This window comes from Urocitellus parryii, chromosome 7, assembly GCF_045843805.1.
Source record: "Urocitellus parryii isolate mUroPar1 chromosome 7, mUroPar1.hap1, whole genome shotgun sequence".
Lineage (NCBI taxonomy): Eukaryota > Metazoa > Chordata > Mammalia > Rodentia > Sciuridae > Urocitellus > Urocitellus parryii.
Window position 1 is genome coordinate 11253531 of NC_135537.1, and position 16296 is coordinate 11269826.

Consider the following 16296-nt stretch of genomic DNA (forward strand, 5'->3'; position numbering starts at 1 on the left):
ACCCTGGTAGCCTGTATGTCAAGGGCACCCCCCAGAAGTGGGGCTGATTTGTGAGGAGACGGCTGTCAAAAGATGTGATAACAGTGATTACACTTAAGCTATCCCCGGCGTGCAGAAAGGCCCTGGGAAGTACGTCCAGCAGCACTTGTGTTCCGGGTCAGCACTACCATTTTATCCTGATGAGTTCTCCTGAGATCCATCAGAGGGTGGGAAGGGACAGCAGAGAATACTGGGAGGAGTGCTGCAGTCTGTAATGTCATCTTGGTTCAGGTCCAGCTGTGCTGTCACTGGCCTTGTGAGTAAAACAGGCAGGTCTGCCTGCCGCCTGCCTCTGTTTTATTTTATTTCAAATAAAATAAAGGAACATACAAACAGCAGTTCGAGATATTCTTATTACTAAATTGAGACACGGGCTCAGCTTCTAATCTGGTACATAATTGATGTTCACTAGAAGTTAGTTCCCATCTCCTCTTTCTGAGCTGCAGATTTTCTGTCGATTCCTGGTTCAGAGCAGCAGTGGGTTCTAAACAGAGCAGGGGTGCCGTGGGGATCGATGGCCCCGTCCCACTAACCTTTGTTCTTCCTTCCCGCCTTCCCTTCTCTTTGTTCTCATTCTCTCTCCACTGTATTTCTGACTTTCTGATCTTTCTTACAGAAATGACAGGATGTTTTCAGAGTCAAGAGAGATCTAGTTAGACATCATCTAGTCAGATACACTTACTTTGCACAGAAGGAACTAAAGACACAGCTAATAAGCAGGCACACCTGGATTTGAACTCCTATGCTTGTTTCAAAAGCAAATCCACTTTTACCATACTGTGCTGCCTTTAAAAATTGTGTTCCTAGGGAATGGGGCTTCCCTGCCCTCGTTTTAAAACATGGTTAAATATTTACCCAGCTGTGGATATTTTGCACCTGCCACTGACATGCCCCATGTTGTGAGACAGCCCTCACATTTCTGAGTGTCTTGTCTAGGGCCCCATGAAGGACATCTGATGGAGCTTCAGACAGGCAGCTGGTGGCAAAAAGTGTGAGTACTTCAGACACCCTAACCCCAGGTATAGGAATCGGACCTGGCCAAAAAGAGCAGTTTCCTTCTCTCCCCCATAGACTCCTGGCCTAAAGCAACCACACAGTTTCAAGAAGGATATAGGATTTATGTAATTGCATTCATGTTTTTCCCATCAGTTTTATTGTGAATCAGCTACTTGCTGTTTGGGAGTTTTGCATGAAACATGGGCCGAGCGACAGAAACCTGCTGCGATCTATTCCCATTAGTTTTCTCACTTTCACTGATGGCCATACATCAGCTTCTGTAGCTGTGAAATGGGTTTCAGGCTGCCTGCTTTGTCAGTCTTCAAGGTTTGTTTTGAACAAACCAGTGGATGAGGAGGGGCTGTGGAGCCATGCTCAGTGCCTCTGTGAGGGCTTCTATGAACATACCCGGGTTTGCATTTTGATTCCTTAGCATGGGTACCTTGGTAAGGTGAAAAGCTGGGTGGCCCAGGAGCAACTGCAGTCTCTCCTCTGTTCCACCCCTGCACATCTCTATTTAGAAGGGATATTTAATGCGGTTGGGTTAAATATTCAGGGAATTACTTAGGCTTTTTTTTCTTTTTTTAACTCCAGATCACTTAACTCCTTTATCATGTGTCTGAGTGTAGCATGACTCTAACTACAGCCCTGGGGGATGTATACCAAAGAGAAACAAGAAGAAATGCTGATTTGTATGGAAGACTTGCAAAGAAAGAGCAATGTTTTCTCATTGGCAGATATTGTCTTCATGTGTTCCTAATGAAACAGAAGCCAATGGGTCTCTGGTTTATTTCTTTGTTCCCACCCTGACATTGTTGATGGCAGCAAATAATGGAGTTCTTTTTTGGAGAGGGTTATTTTTTTTTCCTCTCTTTTTCCATTTAGCATAGAAATGGTAGATTCTACCTGCCACACGCCTCTAATTTAATAAAATGTGTTTAGGATACAGGATGTGACTACAGCTTTCTCTGGTTGGTTAGATCCATCCTGAAGATCTGACTTCAAGGTTCTTTTGGAAAAGCTCGTGCAGCCTACGGAGTACTTACTGTGCTTGTTTCCTCATACTATTAATATCGTGGAGTTAAGTAATTTTTGGTTGGGGGCGGTTGGTGCTAACTTATGTACTTAACTTTCACATGGCCCTTGGATAGTTTTCAGATTTTTAACACTGTGTCTCAGGGTGCAGTGAAATAAATCTTCAGCCTCATTGAGATTACTTCCTTTTGGGATTACTTCCTTTCATTGCTAAGCGTACTTTGACCCCCTTGAGCTCCACCCAGATGAGGCCCTCTCTGGGGGCTTCCTGCCACTTCTTCTGTCTCTCTAAACACAATTTGAAGTTAGAAAAGCATCCTGGAGAGGTCTGTGTGATGAGCCCTCAAGTACTGACAGCTCTCAGCAGACGCAGTAAAAGCTGGAAAGGCTTTTACGTATCTGAAGATAAATGTGAAAACTCCTGTGAGAAATCTCACATATCACTTCCAAATGTGAGCTAATGGATGTTGGCGATGTTTCCCAGGGCATTCGAAGGCCATTCCAATATCCGGACTTCCTTCATTCCCACTCCTCAGACACTTTGGTGCCCTGCTAGATTTTGAGCACTGCAGCACTTCTTTTGGATTTTTGTCATGAAAACACGATCACAGTCTTATATTGTGTATGTCTTGTGGGTTTTTTTTGTTGTTGTTGTTGTTGTGTGTGTGTGTGTGTGTGTGTGAGAGAGAGAGATGGGATTGCCTAAGCATTCTTACTTATGGTAAAAAGGGAATTCATGTTTGAGTTTGGTTTTGTTGTGTCCTAGTCTTTGACCTGAGCTTTGTCTGCTTTAGCTTTACTCTTAAACTCACCAGGCCTAGAGAGAGAGTGTGGCTTACAGATGTTGGTGTTTGTCTGCTGTTGCCTGCACACACTGTCCTCATCACAGCGTAGTGTTCACAGGGAACCACCTTGCAGGGAGCAGCCAGACTGGGTGGAACAGACCATTTGGCTCTTCTGACTCCTCAGCCTGTTTGACAGCTGCTTTCTCCCTAGTCTTCCTGGGTTACCATGGCCTCTGGTCCCAGTCAGAGCATGCAGCAAAATCTGCGTGGGGATTCTTCTCTGGAAGGTCTGGTGCGGGGCCCAGGTGCCTGCAGTTAAAAACAAAGTGATTATCACGTGGGGTGGGTAGGGGGATGCCCAAGGCCTTACTCCACCTACCTCCTGTCAGCTAGGCCCCACACAGTTTAGGAAATGGATTTATTCCCCCACGAGGGACTGGCCTCCTTCCCAGCTGGCAGAGCCCCCTGTCCTCTGTGCTATGGCCACTGGGCTCCCTGAGTCGGCCAAGGTAACTCTGGTTCCATGGGTGCACTGCCCTCCCTGTTCCTCGGCTTCTGATACTTGGCCTCTGGACTCACGGTTTCCTCATAGTTTAGGGTCACTCATGCTGCCATGGGGCTTTTTGGGGAAGCACCGGTGTTTCCAGTCCAGGCTCACATAATCAAGTGACATACTCTTCATTTTTCTCAGTTTAGGGTGGGCCTGCAGAACTGTCAAGATCTGCTTGGTCAGGTGTTCATTTCAGATTTTCTCAGCTGTGGCTGAGATACTGTGACAGAAGTCCCTGGCTGAGCCCATCCAGGGCACTCAACACCAGCGTTGCTTTCTCAGCATATTTGTTAGTGACGTAGACTATCAGTGGTCTTAGCAGGCGTGCTCTGTGTATTCCATAATCAGCTATAAAAGAAAACCTAGGTTTGGATTTAAGAGTTCTGCGTTCAGTCCTTGTTAGCCCTTGTTAGCAGTATGGTTTGGGGCAAGTCATTTAACCTTTATAAAATCCCTACTGTAGCCCTTACCACAGTAATGGAGTAGGCTGGGAATTATATGGAGTGTTCTTCGGAACTGAGACAAATGAAAGAGGTTGTGATGGCTGAAGTAGCCAGCTCCCCCTTCTTTGTCATTTCTTTTTTTAAAAAAACAAATGAGGAACCCTCCTCTGGAGTTTGCTGTGTCTAGGGACACTAAGCTTTGTTAACATTGCCCAGAATTGGGAAGCCAGTCTCTTGGGGTTCTTTTTGTGATACCTTTTTTTCCAGTGAAGGCATCCATTCATGGAATTGGGCTGAGCCTTCTCCCTCTCCTCCCTTGGAAAGTCTTGCCTGTGTGTAACGTGCTCTTGCCTTGACCACTGTGTCTTAGACTCTTGCCTCTTGATAATGAAGTTGTCATTTTCAGTACTTTTACTTCTGCAAAAAGGCGGCTGGTGTGCCCTTCACCTTGGTGTAAGTGTCTGTGTTCCCTTCTAGCTCATTGCTCTAGTCTTTGTGAGGAATTAGGTTTTCTATGTCCTTTTTTCATTGGAGAGTCAGAACAGAAAGCAAATAAAATAGATTTATTTGGTCTCGATATGGCTCCTTTAATAGCCATGTTACTTCTCAGGATGAGCCCTTTGCTCTGTTGGTCTCTCTCACTTGCTTCTGGGTTCCTAGACTGGTCATGAGGAGAGCTCTGCAGACAGGCAGCTGGGGAGATGCCTCAAGGGAGTGGTAATGGCGGAGAGGTATTGACTCTGGGTCATCATTCTGAATGTGCCTAAGTGCTGCCACCGAAAGCCATTATTACTGCTTTCCAGGAACGTTTGGTAAATGAATTAGTGATTTTTATTAGTCTTTTTTTTTTCTTTAAGCTCTTCTTGACCTGTGAAAAGCCCTGCTTACAGGCTTTATTTATTCACCATTTATTTCCTTCTTTGGGGGCCAGGCATATAACCACATGCAGAAGTCTCCCAGCTCTGGGTTTTAAAGCACTTGGAAGGTAAGGAAGAGCTGCCCTTGGTTAACAGTTTTCTGAAAACTAGCTCTGTCTCCTCATTTCATAATCACCAGTGCTGAAAATGATTATGCCTTCCTATGGCACAGAGTAAGTGACTGAGGCTAAGGAAATCAGAAAATCAGCCCAAGGTCACCCAGCTTTGAGGAAGCACAGCTAGGATTTGAATATGGAGCTGTAGTCTCAAGAGTCTGAAGCCAGGCACAGCGGTGCATGCCTGTAATCCTGGCAACTGGGGAGACTGAGGCAGGAGGATTGCAAGTTTGAGGCTAGCCTCAGCAACTTTTCAAGACCTTGTCTCAAAGTGAAAAATAAAAAGGGCTGGGGATGTAGCTCAGTGGTAATGTACATCTGTGTTAAATCCCCAGTACCTAAAAATAATTAATAGATAGATAGATGAGCAGAAGGAGAAGATGATAATGCTTAAGGCATCATGATTCATACAATAGAATCATGTACCCTAAAGAAGTTTTACTGCAAGTGTTTCCTTCTTACATATAGGGAAACTGAGGACCAAAATAGATGCCAAGATTTCCGAGCTAGTTAGTAATGAGCCAAGACTAGGACTTGGTCTTTTTACTCGAAGACCCAGCTCTGTGTCTGTATCACGTCTTCATCCAGTGGAGAGTGCTGGGACTGATGGGATTTTGCAAAAAAGTCTTGGGAATATCAGACCAGAGCAGATAAATGGGTTACTTCTGTGTGGCAGCTATGCTTCTCCTTTCCCTTCTGCAACCCTGAGTGGAAGAAAACAGGCCTGGCCTGCCGCGGCACGTTTCTGTGAACTTCACCAAATTCACATAGCAAGAAAAGGGTTTCCCGTTTCCCTTTCATACATACAGGGACCAGCACAGCACTTCTGGCTATGAGGAGTACCATCAAAAGGAGCAAGGACAATATATTCCCCCTCCTGAACTTTTTTTTTTTTAAACCTTCTGTCACATAAAACTTTGCTTTTTAAAAATTTTCCCTGTTTTTTTTTTTTTAAATAGTGCTTATAGGGGCTGGGGATGTGGCTCAAGCGGTAGCGCGCTCGCCTGGCATGCGTGCGGCCCGGGTTCGATCCTCCAGCACCACATACAAACAAAGATGATGTGTCTGCCAATAACTAATAAATAAATATTTTAAAAAAAAATAGTGCTTATAAAACAAAGAAATGAATATAATCTTGTGTGTAATATTTCATAAATTAAAAACAACAATGGCATTTGAAAAGACAGCATCTCACAAGATACACATAATTGCAAAATGCATTTTCATCTGGCTCCTTTTAAAAGAAGTTTGAAATTTTCATAAGACAAAACTGCTCATATTTATCCTTTAGACATAAGGATTCATTTAGTGGTTATGCAGATCTTTTGTTTGCTAATATTTTTCTTTCATACTATTAATTTGGGGTAAAGTAATAATATTGGCGATATGCTGAGGAGTTTTAGTTGAAAACAATTCTTGTAGCTCTAAACGTGGGAGAATCCCTCCCCATCTTGATCCTGCCACTGTAGAATAGAATTTGTTTATTAAAAGCTGTATTAGGAGTCTCCTACACCTCTGATATTGAGTAAAGTTTTTCTGATATCTAAAATCTAGGGAATGTTGGAAAACCAGGTTTATTATAGTAGCATGAAGTGGACACCATAGTTGAGTTTTATGAATGTTAGAGACTAAAGGAAATTTAATAGTCCTAGAAAACAAATAGAAATGTGATATATGAGTTTAAAGATGACTTTTAGTATCTTAGTTGCTTTTAAGTCTTCATTTCTTCACAGTAAAACAGATCTACCTTTATGCCTTCATAGGAATAATTCAAGGGCTAGGAGTACTCCTGTAGGGTACTTATGATTGAGGGTAGAGGGGCGTTGTGTGTACCTCAGTGGCGGAGTGCTTACTTAGCATGTGCATCCTATTCCCATCAGGACAAAAAAAGAAAAAGGAAAGAAAAATGAAGATAGGATAGGAAAATGAGTCTGAGCTTAACAAATATTGTTGGAATATAAATCCTGCCTGTAGTCAACCCCGTGAGGCCCTCTAACTTCTGATGTGGATCATACTTTGTCCAAAGGTCTGAATCTGTGCCCTGGGAGGAAATGTTTTTGCTTTTTGTTTGTTTTCTAATAAATGAAGTCATTGGGTGATCTACATGAAGATCAAATAAGGCCATCCCAAAACACTCAAACACATACTCGCCTCCCACCCACCAAAATAAGTCATGGACAACACAATTAAGGATAAAGAGTATAAGTTAGACCTCTAGCAATTGAATAGTTGAGGAATAACTCATCCAACTTGTTAGTGATTCAGTAAATCTTGGGGTTTTTTTTGTTTTTTGTTTTGTTTTGTCTTCCAATGTAATAACACAGAGGGTTTTGTTGTTTTTTTAATTCCTACAAAGATTTTTATGTATGGTAAAAAGAAATAGTAGAGCCAGGCTTGGTAGCACATGCCCACAATTCCAGCCACTTGAGAGGCTGGGACAGGACAAGTTCAAGGTTAGCCTCAGCAACTTAGTGGAATTCTCAACAATATAGCAAAAGCCTGTCTCAAACTAAAACATAAATAAATAAAAGTAATGGGGACATCACTTGGTGGTAACGTGCTGCTGGATTCAATCCCTATTGCTGTGAAATAAAAAATTAAAAAATAAGAAATAGAGGGAAAACAGTGATAAACTGTCTTGTAAACAGGAGACTGGAGAATGGTAAACTAATTTTAGTTATTTCCCATCAGAGATGATCACACATAATTCATCAGGGACTATTTCTTAATGATATGAAACCCCATCAGTGAAAGCAAGTTTAGCTCAGTGGGTGGTTAACCTAATAGTTTAATGTTTAATTCTATTGTGAAAACCTCTTTGCTCTTATATTCCTAAAGGAAACAAAGATAAGAGCAAGAAATATCGATGTGGGTTGGTAGGTGTGGGAAGCTAAATTGCAAGGTTAGGCTCTGCACGTAGAAGAAATGCTCCTGATTTTCTATACCTTCCTTCCTCTTTGAAGTGGTATGGTATTCTTTTTGCCAAAACTATATAAGGTATAATTTCTTGGTAAAGAACAAATACCTAGGACTTAAGTGGCATACAAATGGTACAGTCTTTTAATAGCACACTACTATGATTTGCCTTTTATTTTGTTGAAAAAGCCTAGAGTAAAGCTGAAGGTACACGTGGGGTCAATGAGTAAAGCTGAAGATACTCGTGGGGTCGATGGCCCCTTCAGCAGAGTACGACCTGAAGGTTCACCCTTGCGTGGGGATCGAGCCCTCGGTGGTAGAGCTCCGTAGTGAGCACAGTCACAGCCCTGTTCCCCACAAGAAGAGTGAGAGCTGGGGAGTGCGGGGGATTTGTCGCTCCCAGGACAGGTGAGACCAGGTCTGAGCAGCAGGTGGTGCGGATCAGGGCCTCACTGGAGACCCTCAAGCAGTTCCTACACAGGAGCTGCGTGGTCCCCAGACTATGCCAGCCTTCAGGGACCTGGGAAGATACTATTCACTCGTGGGTGTGTTGGTGACTCATCTTACACTCTGGGATGAGGGGCTTCTTGGGTAATGGTTAAAGGAAAGATCTGTTTCATAGAAGTAGATTTATTAGGAAAAATTCACTTGAGCAAATTAGGAAAATAACTTCTAAAAGAAAGAAACGGGGGAATAAAGTAGCTCTTGTCTAAGGTTTGCTTTCCCCCAGCAGCTTCTACCTGCTGGAGGGTAACCTTCCTGAGGTTCCTCTGTGTTTTGGAGGGGTTTATATCTTTTGTTTTTTAAACTTATGTGTAAGGATTAAATTTATCTTCTTCCAAAGAAATATACAGAGTGAAGATCTGGCCTAAATGGTTTAATTTTAGACCTTTACACATGCTTTAATTGAGAGACTTCTTATTATTAAAGGCCAATTTCAGTTGGCCTTAATTCTCCCTCTGCGGCATCCATGCAGAACAAAATATCAAAGTAAAAATCTTGGAATATGTAAGATACTCATTCTTACAACTAGGTATTCAACTAACTTTTAAACTTTTTATATACTTTTTATTTAATTCCTTTGGTACTTTTATATTCAAAGCTGATCTCTAACTTATTAAAGATCACAAAGATCCGACTGAAGGAATGTTTAGACTCTGGCACCATCAGAATTTATTTCCTTCAAACTGCAAGTTAGAGTATTAGTGGGTCCAGAAATGAATTTAGTGTGATTTCCCGACCCCCCCCCCCAAACCAAGTTTTATCTACTAAGGATGAGGTTATAGATCCAGATAGGGCAGGGGTTTAGTCTGGGCCTTTTGTCTTAAATGTTTAGTAACTTTATGCACTTTGAAGCATTGCTTCAAAATACTGTGATTCTGAGAGCTGGAACACATACTTGGTCCCCTTATCTAATCCAGAGACCTGATAAGGTGACAGTTAATAAACCTTTACGTTCATTTCAGAGTAAAGTTCTTCATAATAATCCAAACCCCTGTCTTCATGTACCTTTCCACTTTCCCATAACAGTAACACAGCTGCCAAAGACACTGAGGCTGCCATTCCTTGTCTGAGCAAAACCTTTTTTTAGTTAGGAAACTATCTGGGGTACACAAGAGGCAAGAGAGACAATCACACGGTTTTCAAAACCCTCGTTTTCTGCACTGATCTGAGATTATCACCATATCGACATGAAACAGAGCCTTGGTAGGTAGCACATGTTGCCTGAGTAACAATTTAGAATGTTGGCACATAGGTTTCACATCTTTTTTCTCTTCTGCGGAGGCCTCTCTAAGCCCTTTGGACTGTCGCCACCTGTATTCCCAGGACATCTTGTTAACTATAGCTTTCATCTGCATCCTTGGAGCGGATGCACACTCAGGTCACACAATGGCCATATTATTTGGAAACCATATCACAGATATCTGCACTGGCGTTCTGTCCCTGTTGTGTGGGTAATTCTGAAAGCCTCGGATTTTACTTTCAAATTCATCCACAGCTACACCAGCCTCTGCCTTTTTTACTTGGTCTGAAGAATGCATCTTAGACAAAAGGCCAATTTCAGTTGGCCTTAATTCTCCCTCTGCGGCATTCCTTTAGTTCTGAGTGTTTGAAATTCAAGGCCTGTTCTGGTTTCAAGTACACTTTTTTAAAAGTCTGAAACAGAAATGTATTATTGGACTGATACTGTCTCATGGAGGCCAGTAATGGTTTTATGTACAAGCCACAGTGCTTTTTTTGTTAGTGGCTTGAGTGCCTCTGACTGTTCTTCTCCTCCACCCCCTTCTCCTCCTGCAGGTTTCTCCAGTGGTGTTAAGTAACTTGATCTTGCTCTTGTCCCGCATAATGCAAGCTAACATTGGCAAGACCCTTGAGGGAGTGCTGCAGGGAAAGAATTCAGCTGAACCCACAGTAGTATAATTTTGTGGAGACTGCAAATGATTCTTGAACTGCAGCGCTGTCAAGAAGCCTGAATGCTTTTTTCTCTTCAAATGCAGTGTGCCACACAATAATTAATTTTTAAAATGCAGAGTGAACATCCATGGTTCACTACCCTAAAACCAACTATTTTCAGGCTTTGTTTTTTTTGCACACATTGTTTAAAACAGTTGCCATCTTAAATACGTGCCATGTTACATTTTGCTTTTTCACTTCAATAGTTGAGATATTGTTCTATAGTTTTGTAGGCCTCATTACTTTGAGGGCCATATGATGTCACGTAGAGATGTTCCTTAATTTCCTAAACCATTTCTATGTTACTAGAGCTCCAAAAATGGCCGATTTTTTGATTGATAGCCACCAGCGCTATATTCCAATTCTTTGAGTCATTAGCCATTTTTTCCCTATTGAACTATTTCTGTGTGATACATTCTCAGAAGTGAGTTGCTTGGACAGAAGAAGCAGAGTGCTGTCTTTACAGGACTTGTCTACACTGCCATGTTGCATCGTGAGTGTTGTGTAGCACCACCAGCCATAAAAAGCCATGATTTAGGAAAGACTACTCTTTCAGCTGCTCTGGCCAGCTTGGTGCTTGTGGCTTCCTGAGTTTGTCCTAGAGAGAGGGCCTTACTCAATAGCCCTTTTAACAAGCTCCTTAGGGTGTTTTCCCGAGGAGAGGATATATTAGTTACAGCTGAGTTCACTGCTCCTGTGAAGGAAGGGGATTCTATGGGATGGGCTAGTAGGTTCCACCCTGACTCACTGCTTCTTTAAGGATGCAGCTGAGGAATTCTTTCAACATATAATTCATTTATTAATTACAAAGTATATTTTTTATTAAGGGAAAAGGGATTCTGTTGAGATATCAGAATGGTTTAGAGCCCAGCTGCAGAGTTGGACTGCCTGGGTCTGACTTCCAGCTCCCTGTTTACCTACTGTGTGACCTGGGCAAGGTGCTTGTTGGCATTCCTCATCTGTAAAATCATCATCACGGTCTGATCATCCCTGTCTCATTAGGTTTTTGAGAGAATCTGATTCTTTGTGTGAAGTGCTGAGCACAATATCGCGTACAGAATGAGCTCTGAGTCTTAGCTGTCAGCATTGTCTCATGGGAGGCCACTGATTTCTGTTTGCCCAGCTCCATGAATTGCTTGCTCACTGTAGCTCTTACACAGTTTTCCCGTGACCTTCAGAAGCATAATTTCATCAGACATATCTTCCAGTTCAGAATTTCTCTCATCGGCTATGTGTAATGTTTAACCATTCCTTTTAGATGGTCCTTTTAGTATTTTCACATCTATTCATAATACCCTGTTGTTTTTCTCATTTTTATTTTAGGTATTTATTTTACCTAAATATGTGATCTGTTCAATGATTAGCTCAATTCTTGGGGAAATTTTTTTTTTCATATCTGCCGATTCTTTCTTTTAAAAAATATTTTTATACTTTCAGCACATATCTCATTATCAGGAGCCTTATTTGAGTTGTTAACTTCTAGAGTGATTTTGGATTTGTTTTTCCTGGTGTGGTTCTATTTACAAACCTCTGTTGTTTTATTTAATTTTAAAACTTTTTTTTAAAAGATCTTAAAATCATTGGAAACTGGTGGTACTCACTTATACAGAACTCTCACCACCATTGCCATTTGAGAATAGTATGCTGACATGATGTCTCTCACCTCTGAATTTCCAGACCTTTGTACCACTTTTGAAGTTGGGAGCCCTTGAAACACACAGGGGACTGACTCACCATGGTTAGGTAACTCAGCTGAGGTGCCCCTCCACCCCCAGACTGGTCAGAGAAGGCTCAGCTTTCCTGCCTCTCCCTGCTTTGGACGGATTTTCCCTAGTTCACTTTAATTGAGATTATATAGCTCTTCAAGAATTCCACCTTCAGGAGGGTATCAAAGTTCCAACTCCCTTACCTATGAGTCATCTTCTCGAGTCCCTACAAGGGTGTTGAAACCCAAGTCCCGTGAGGCTACCTCGTGAAGCCACCAGGGCTGTGGCCCTCGGCTCACATGCTTGCTGCCCTGGTGTTCTGTATTCCTTTCTTTGCCTGTATCACTACAGTATACCGATTGTAGTTCCTTTATATAAATATTGAGGAGTGGGATAGCTGGGGCATGTGGTGGCCTTTCCTCGTCTTTTGAGGAACCACCACACTGCTCTCCAGAGTGGTTGTACTAATTTGCAGTTCCACCAACAGTGTTTGAGTGTACCCCTTGACAGCATTTATTATTTTATTCTTGACACTTATTCTAACAGGAGATAAAAATCTCAATATAGTTTTGATTTGCATTTCCCTAATTGCTAGAAATGTTGAATATTTTTTCATGTATTTGTTGGCCATTTGTATTTCTTTTTTTTGAGAAATGTCTGTTCTTTTGCCTGTTTATTGATTTATTTGTGTTTATGTGTGAAGTTTTTTTAGTTCTTTTTCTTTCTTTCTTTTGGGGGTACCCAGGATTGAACTGAGGGGTACTCAACCACTGAGCCATATCCCCAGCCCTGTGGTTTCTGTTTGTTTGTTTTGTATTTTATTTAGAGAGGGTCTCACTGAATTGCTTAGTGCCTCACTTTTGCTGAGGCTGGCTTTCAACTCGTGATCCTCCTGCCTCAGCCTCTGGAGCTGCTGGGATTACAGGCAAGCACCATCATGTCCGGTTTTTTATTTCTTTATATATTCCGAATATGAAATTCCTATTGGAGGAGTAACTGGCAGAGATCTTTTTCCATTCTGTAGGCTCTCTCTTCGTACTCTTAATCATTTTCTATGCTGTGCAGAGCTTTTTAATTTGACATCTTCCCACTTACTGATTCTTGGTTTTATTTCTGGAGCTTTAGGGGTCTTGTTAAGTAAGTTGGTGCTTAAAGATGCCATTGCTTCTGTTTGCCTTGGGAAGAGGGCTTTGGAAGCCCCTTCTTTGTTTTTCTGAAGGCACTCCCCCCTCACACCAGGGATCCCAGCATGGCTTCTCCTTTCCTACCTTGCCTGTGCTCTTCCAGCCCTTTCTTGACTTTTCCCCAGACTCTGGAAGAGCATATACTGTTTAAAGCCAGGCAAAGCACCACCTTCTCTGGCTCATTCTCCCTGACCTTCCCAAGCAGGGATTTTAGAGTCCTCTGTATACATAGTTACCTTAGAAGGTAGATGTTATGATCAGCACACAGGATCAGACATGATATGTGAAGCTGGGCTTCCATGTTATGCTTTAACTGCACTGTTCTCAAGACAAGGGGTTAAGGAAGCCTTTGGTTTGAGGAGCTGTTTCTTCTCTTGATGCAAAGCAGACCTTTGGTTGGAATGCAACAAACTCTGGTACAGTGAGTCAAGACTTCCACGGGTTTGCATTTTTCATTAGTGTGTCATTCAAGGAAATCCTGTCTTCAGGGTCATGGAACAGGCCTCTCTGTTTATCCTTCTGCAGAAGTAAAAAATTTGAAGCATCTAATAATGCATCTAAAGATAAACTTGTGTTTGAGGCTATTCTTTAAAGCTTTGCAGGAGGGGGATTTTGAATGTAGCTTTCTATAAATATTTTCAAAGTTTTGTGATAGCCTTTATCCCAATATGGATCGTGGAAAGTGAGGGGTTCCTACAGGCTAACTATTAAAGGCAGTTGAGGAACTAGGAATGCAAACTGGCATTCAAAGACTACTTTTTCTGCACTTAATAAAGAAGTATTTTTCATCCCAAGCATTTAGAACCATGTTTAACTTATCTAGAATCCCACATGTGTTGTTTTGCTGATTTTTGTTGAACTGGGAATTGAACTCAGGGGTGCTCAATCTCTGAGCTACATCTCCATCCCCTTTTTAATTTTGAGACAAGGTCCCACTAAATTACTGAGGATGGCATCCTCCTGCCTTAGCCTCCTGAGGTACTGGGATTATAGGTGTGTATCACCGTGCCTGGCACATGTGCTGTTTGTGTTTGTTTGTTTGTTTGTTTTTTTGTGTGTGTGTGTTTTTTTTTTTTAATTTACCTTTGTATTAGCACTTAAAATACATATTTCTCTTTCAAGATAACATTTAAAAATTATTCCAATACAACAGCAAAAATATAATTCTGCAATTATAAAAGAGCTAAAGTGGAACCAATAATTAAATTATTATGTTTATAAGTGTGATTCTGAAATAAATACTACTTCTGTCAGTTCTGTTGTGAGCTTTCCAGGTATGGTTTAAACACACACACACACTCTCCCTTCTTCTCTCTCTTTCAGTTGTGGGAAGATTTACAAGTTATATTTCATGCACGTTTGTGAAACGTGAAATAGTTCTTTAAGAGCCAACTAACACTAAAAAACTGAAGTTCTTAAACCAGTTCACAAGGCAGGTAGAAAAAAGTTAAATTAGTAAAAAAAAAAAAAAAAGAAAAAAGTTAAATTAACTGGGTTAAGTAGGATTCCCACCCAACATTCAAAATATGTGTATGATATTCTGTAGTAAACTGGGAGTAATTCAGGCCTGGCCTTTTGTCTTCTTTAGAAGTAATTTCTGTCATAAGCATTTAAGAAGGTGAGTGTTGTAACACTATCCAGTGTATGTTTCTTTAATGTTAACTTGACTTCCCTGAATGATTCAGTCAATGAAGTCATTAATAATTTGATAACCAGGCAAATCAAGTGGGCAAGAAAAGAAGCCATTATTCAAAATACCGTGTTACAGCCTGAACCCACTCAAGGGATTTATTTTTTGACATAAACATATAACTTTAACATAGCAAAAACAAGCACTTCCAACAAGACCAAGACAGCATCTCTTCTTCTAAGGTTTAGGTTTTGCCCAGAATTCCTTATACATGGAATAGCCCATACCCAGAGTCATCGCTCCTACAACAAAGCCTTGGGCTGCCACACGCATGTGAATCAGGTGAATGAACATTTTAGTATTTCCCCTGTTCTTTAATTTGTATAATCCATATGCAACAATTGCTGCAAAACCTGCCATTCCCATAGGCACAAATGGTGCTTCTTTAGCTTTTCGGATAAATTTAGATCCCTGATCTTCATCATATGAAGAAAGAGAAACATCTGTGTTGGTTGACATAGTGATTGCTTGAAGAAACTTCCGAAAGCAACAAAACCTTTCACCACCGGACCCGCTTGTGTATCCAGTCCGCTACTCCAACTCCAGCCCACAGCCCATCCCCTGTTTGTTTGTTTTTGTTGTTGTTTTTTAAGCAGTGCTAGAAACCTGGACTGTCTATAAAATAATTTTTTTTCTTACATGCTTGTATTAGCAAAGGAAAAAAAGTATGCATAGTTTGCATTGTCCATGTGTAGCAGTTACTTTCACTTAAGTTTTTGTAGTAATTGTAAAGTTTATTTATTTTTCTTTTCTACACGTTAACTGTATTTGTCTCATTCATCCTGTGAGTAAGTATTTTGTGTAGACAGTATTAAGAATTGTGAGTTGTTGGGGTGGAGAGTCAACTCTCAGCCATAGAACTAATAGAGAACAGAATAAGGACAAGGAGGGAGATGCCTTGACCATATCCTGATCCCTAGAGAACCCCCTACCCCAGGTCCTTGGGCCTCCTTCCGTCTGAGCACACACATTATTTGGATGAATTCTTGAGATTTTTATACTGTGTCAGATTCTTTCTGTAGGTTGACCAGATAATTGCCTGGAGAAACTTCCACTTGAGGGATTTTCGGCCTCTAATTAAGCTAGATTAAAATGGATAGTCGACACCTATGTTTAGGGTCTTCCTGGCCATGCTTCCTTACAGTTAGGGTGCCCAGGGTCCCCCAAACCCCCCACCACCCTACACCTCTTTCTAGTCCTTCTAAACTTCCCCCCTGGAGGTGGAGTTGGATTTTATGGCGTGGTTAGGTCATCATGTTGGGTGGGAAGAGCATATAGGCAGAAACACCCTTGAAAACTGCATACTACCCTAACACCTCAGGGTAGTATGTTTTCTCTCTGGAATGTATTTGTTCCTGGAGCCCCAAAGTGATTGGCTTGTGTTTAGGGGCTGTGGTGTCAGATGTGCGTACACACAGTCATGTGCACACTCACGTGAAACTAGAATCACTTTCCAGGTGGTAAG

The 16296-nt window shown here is 41.5% G+C and overlaps 1 protein-coding gene and 1 pseudogene across 1 annotated transcript in view; one reads left to right on the forward strand and one right to left on the reverse strand.

Moving 5' to 3' along the window:
* Asap1 (ArfGAP with SH3 domain, ankyrin repeat and PH domain 1) overlaps positions 1-16296 on the forward strand; it is a 332376-nt gene that overhangs the window by 148269 nt on the left and 167811 nt on the right. The window lies entirely within an intron of this gene.
* LOC113195518 (HIG1 domain family member 1A, mitochondrial pseudogene) lies at positions 14621-15337 on the reverse strand (annotated as a pseudogene).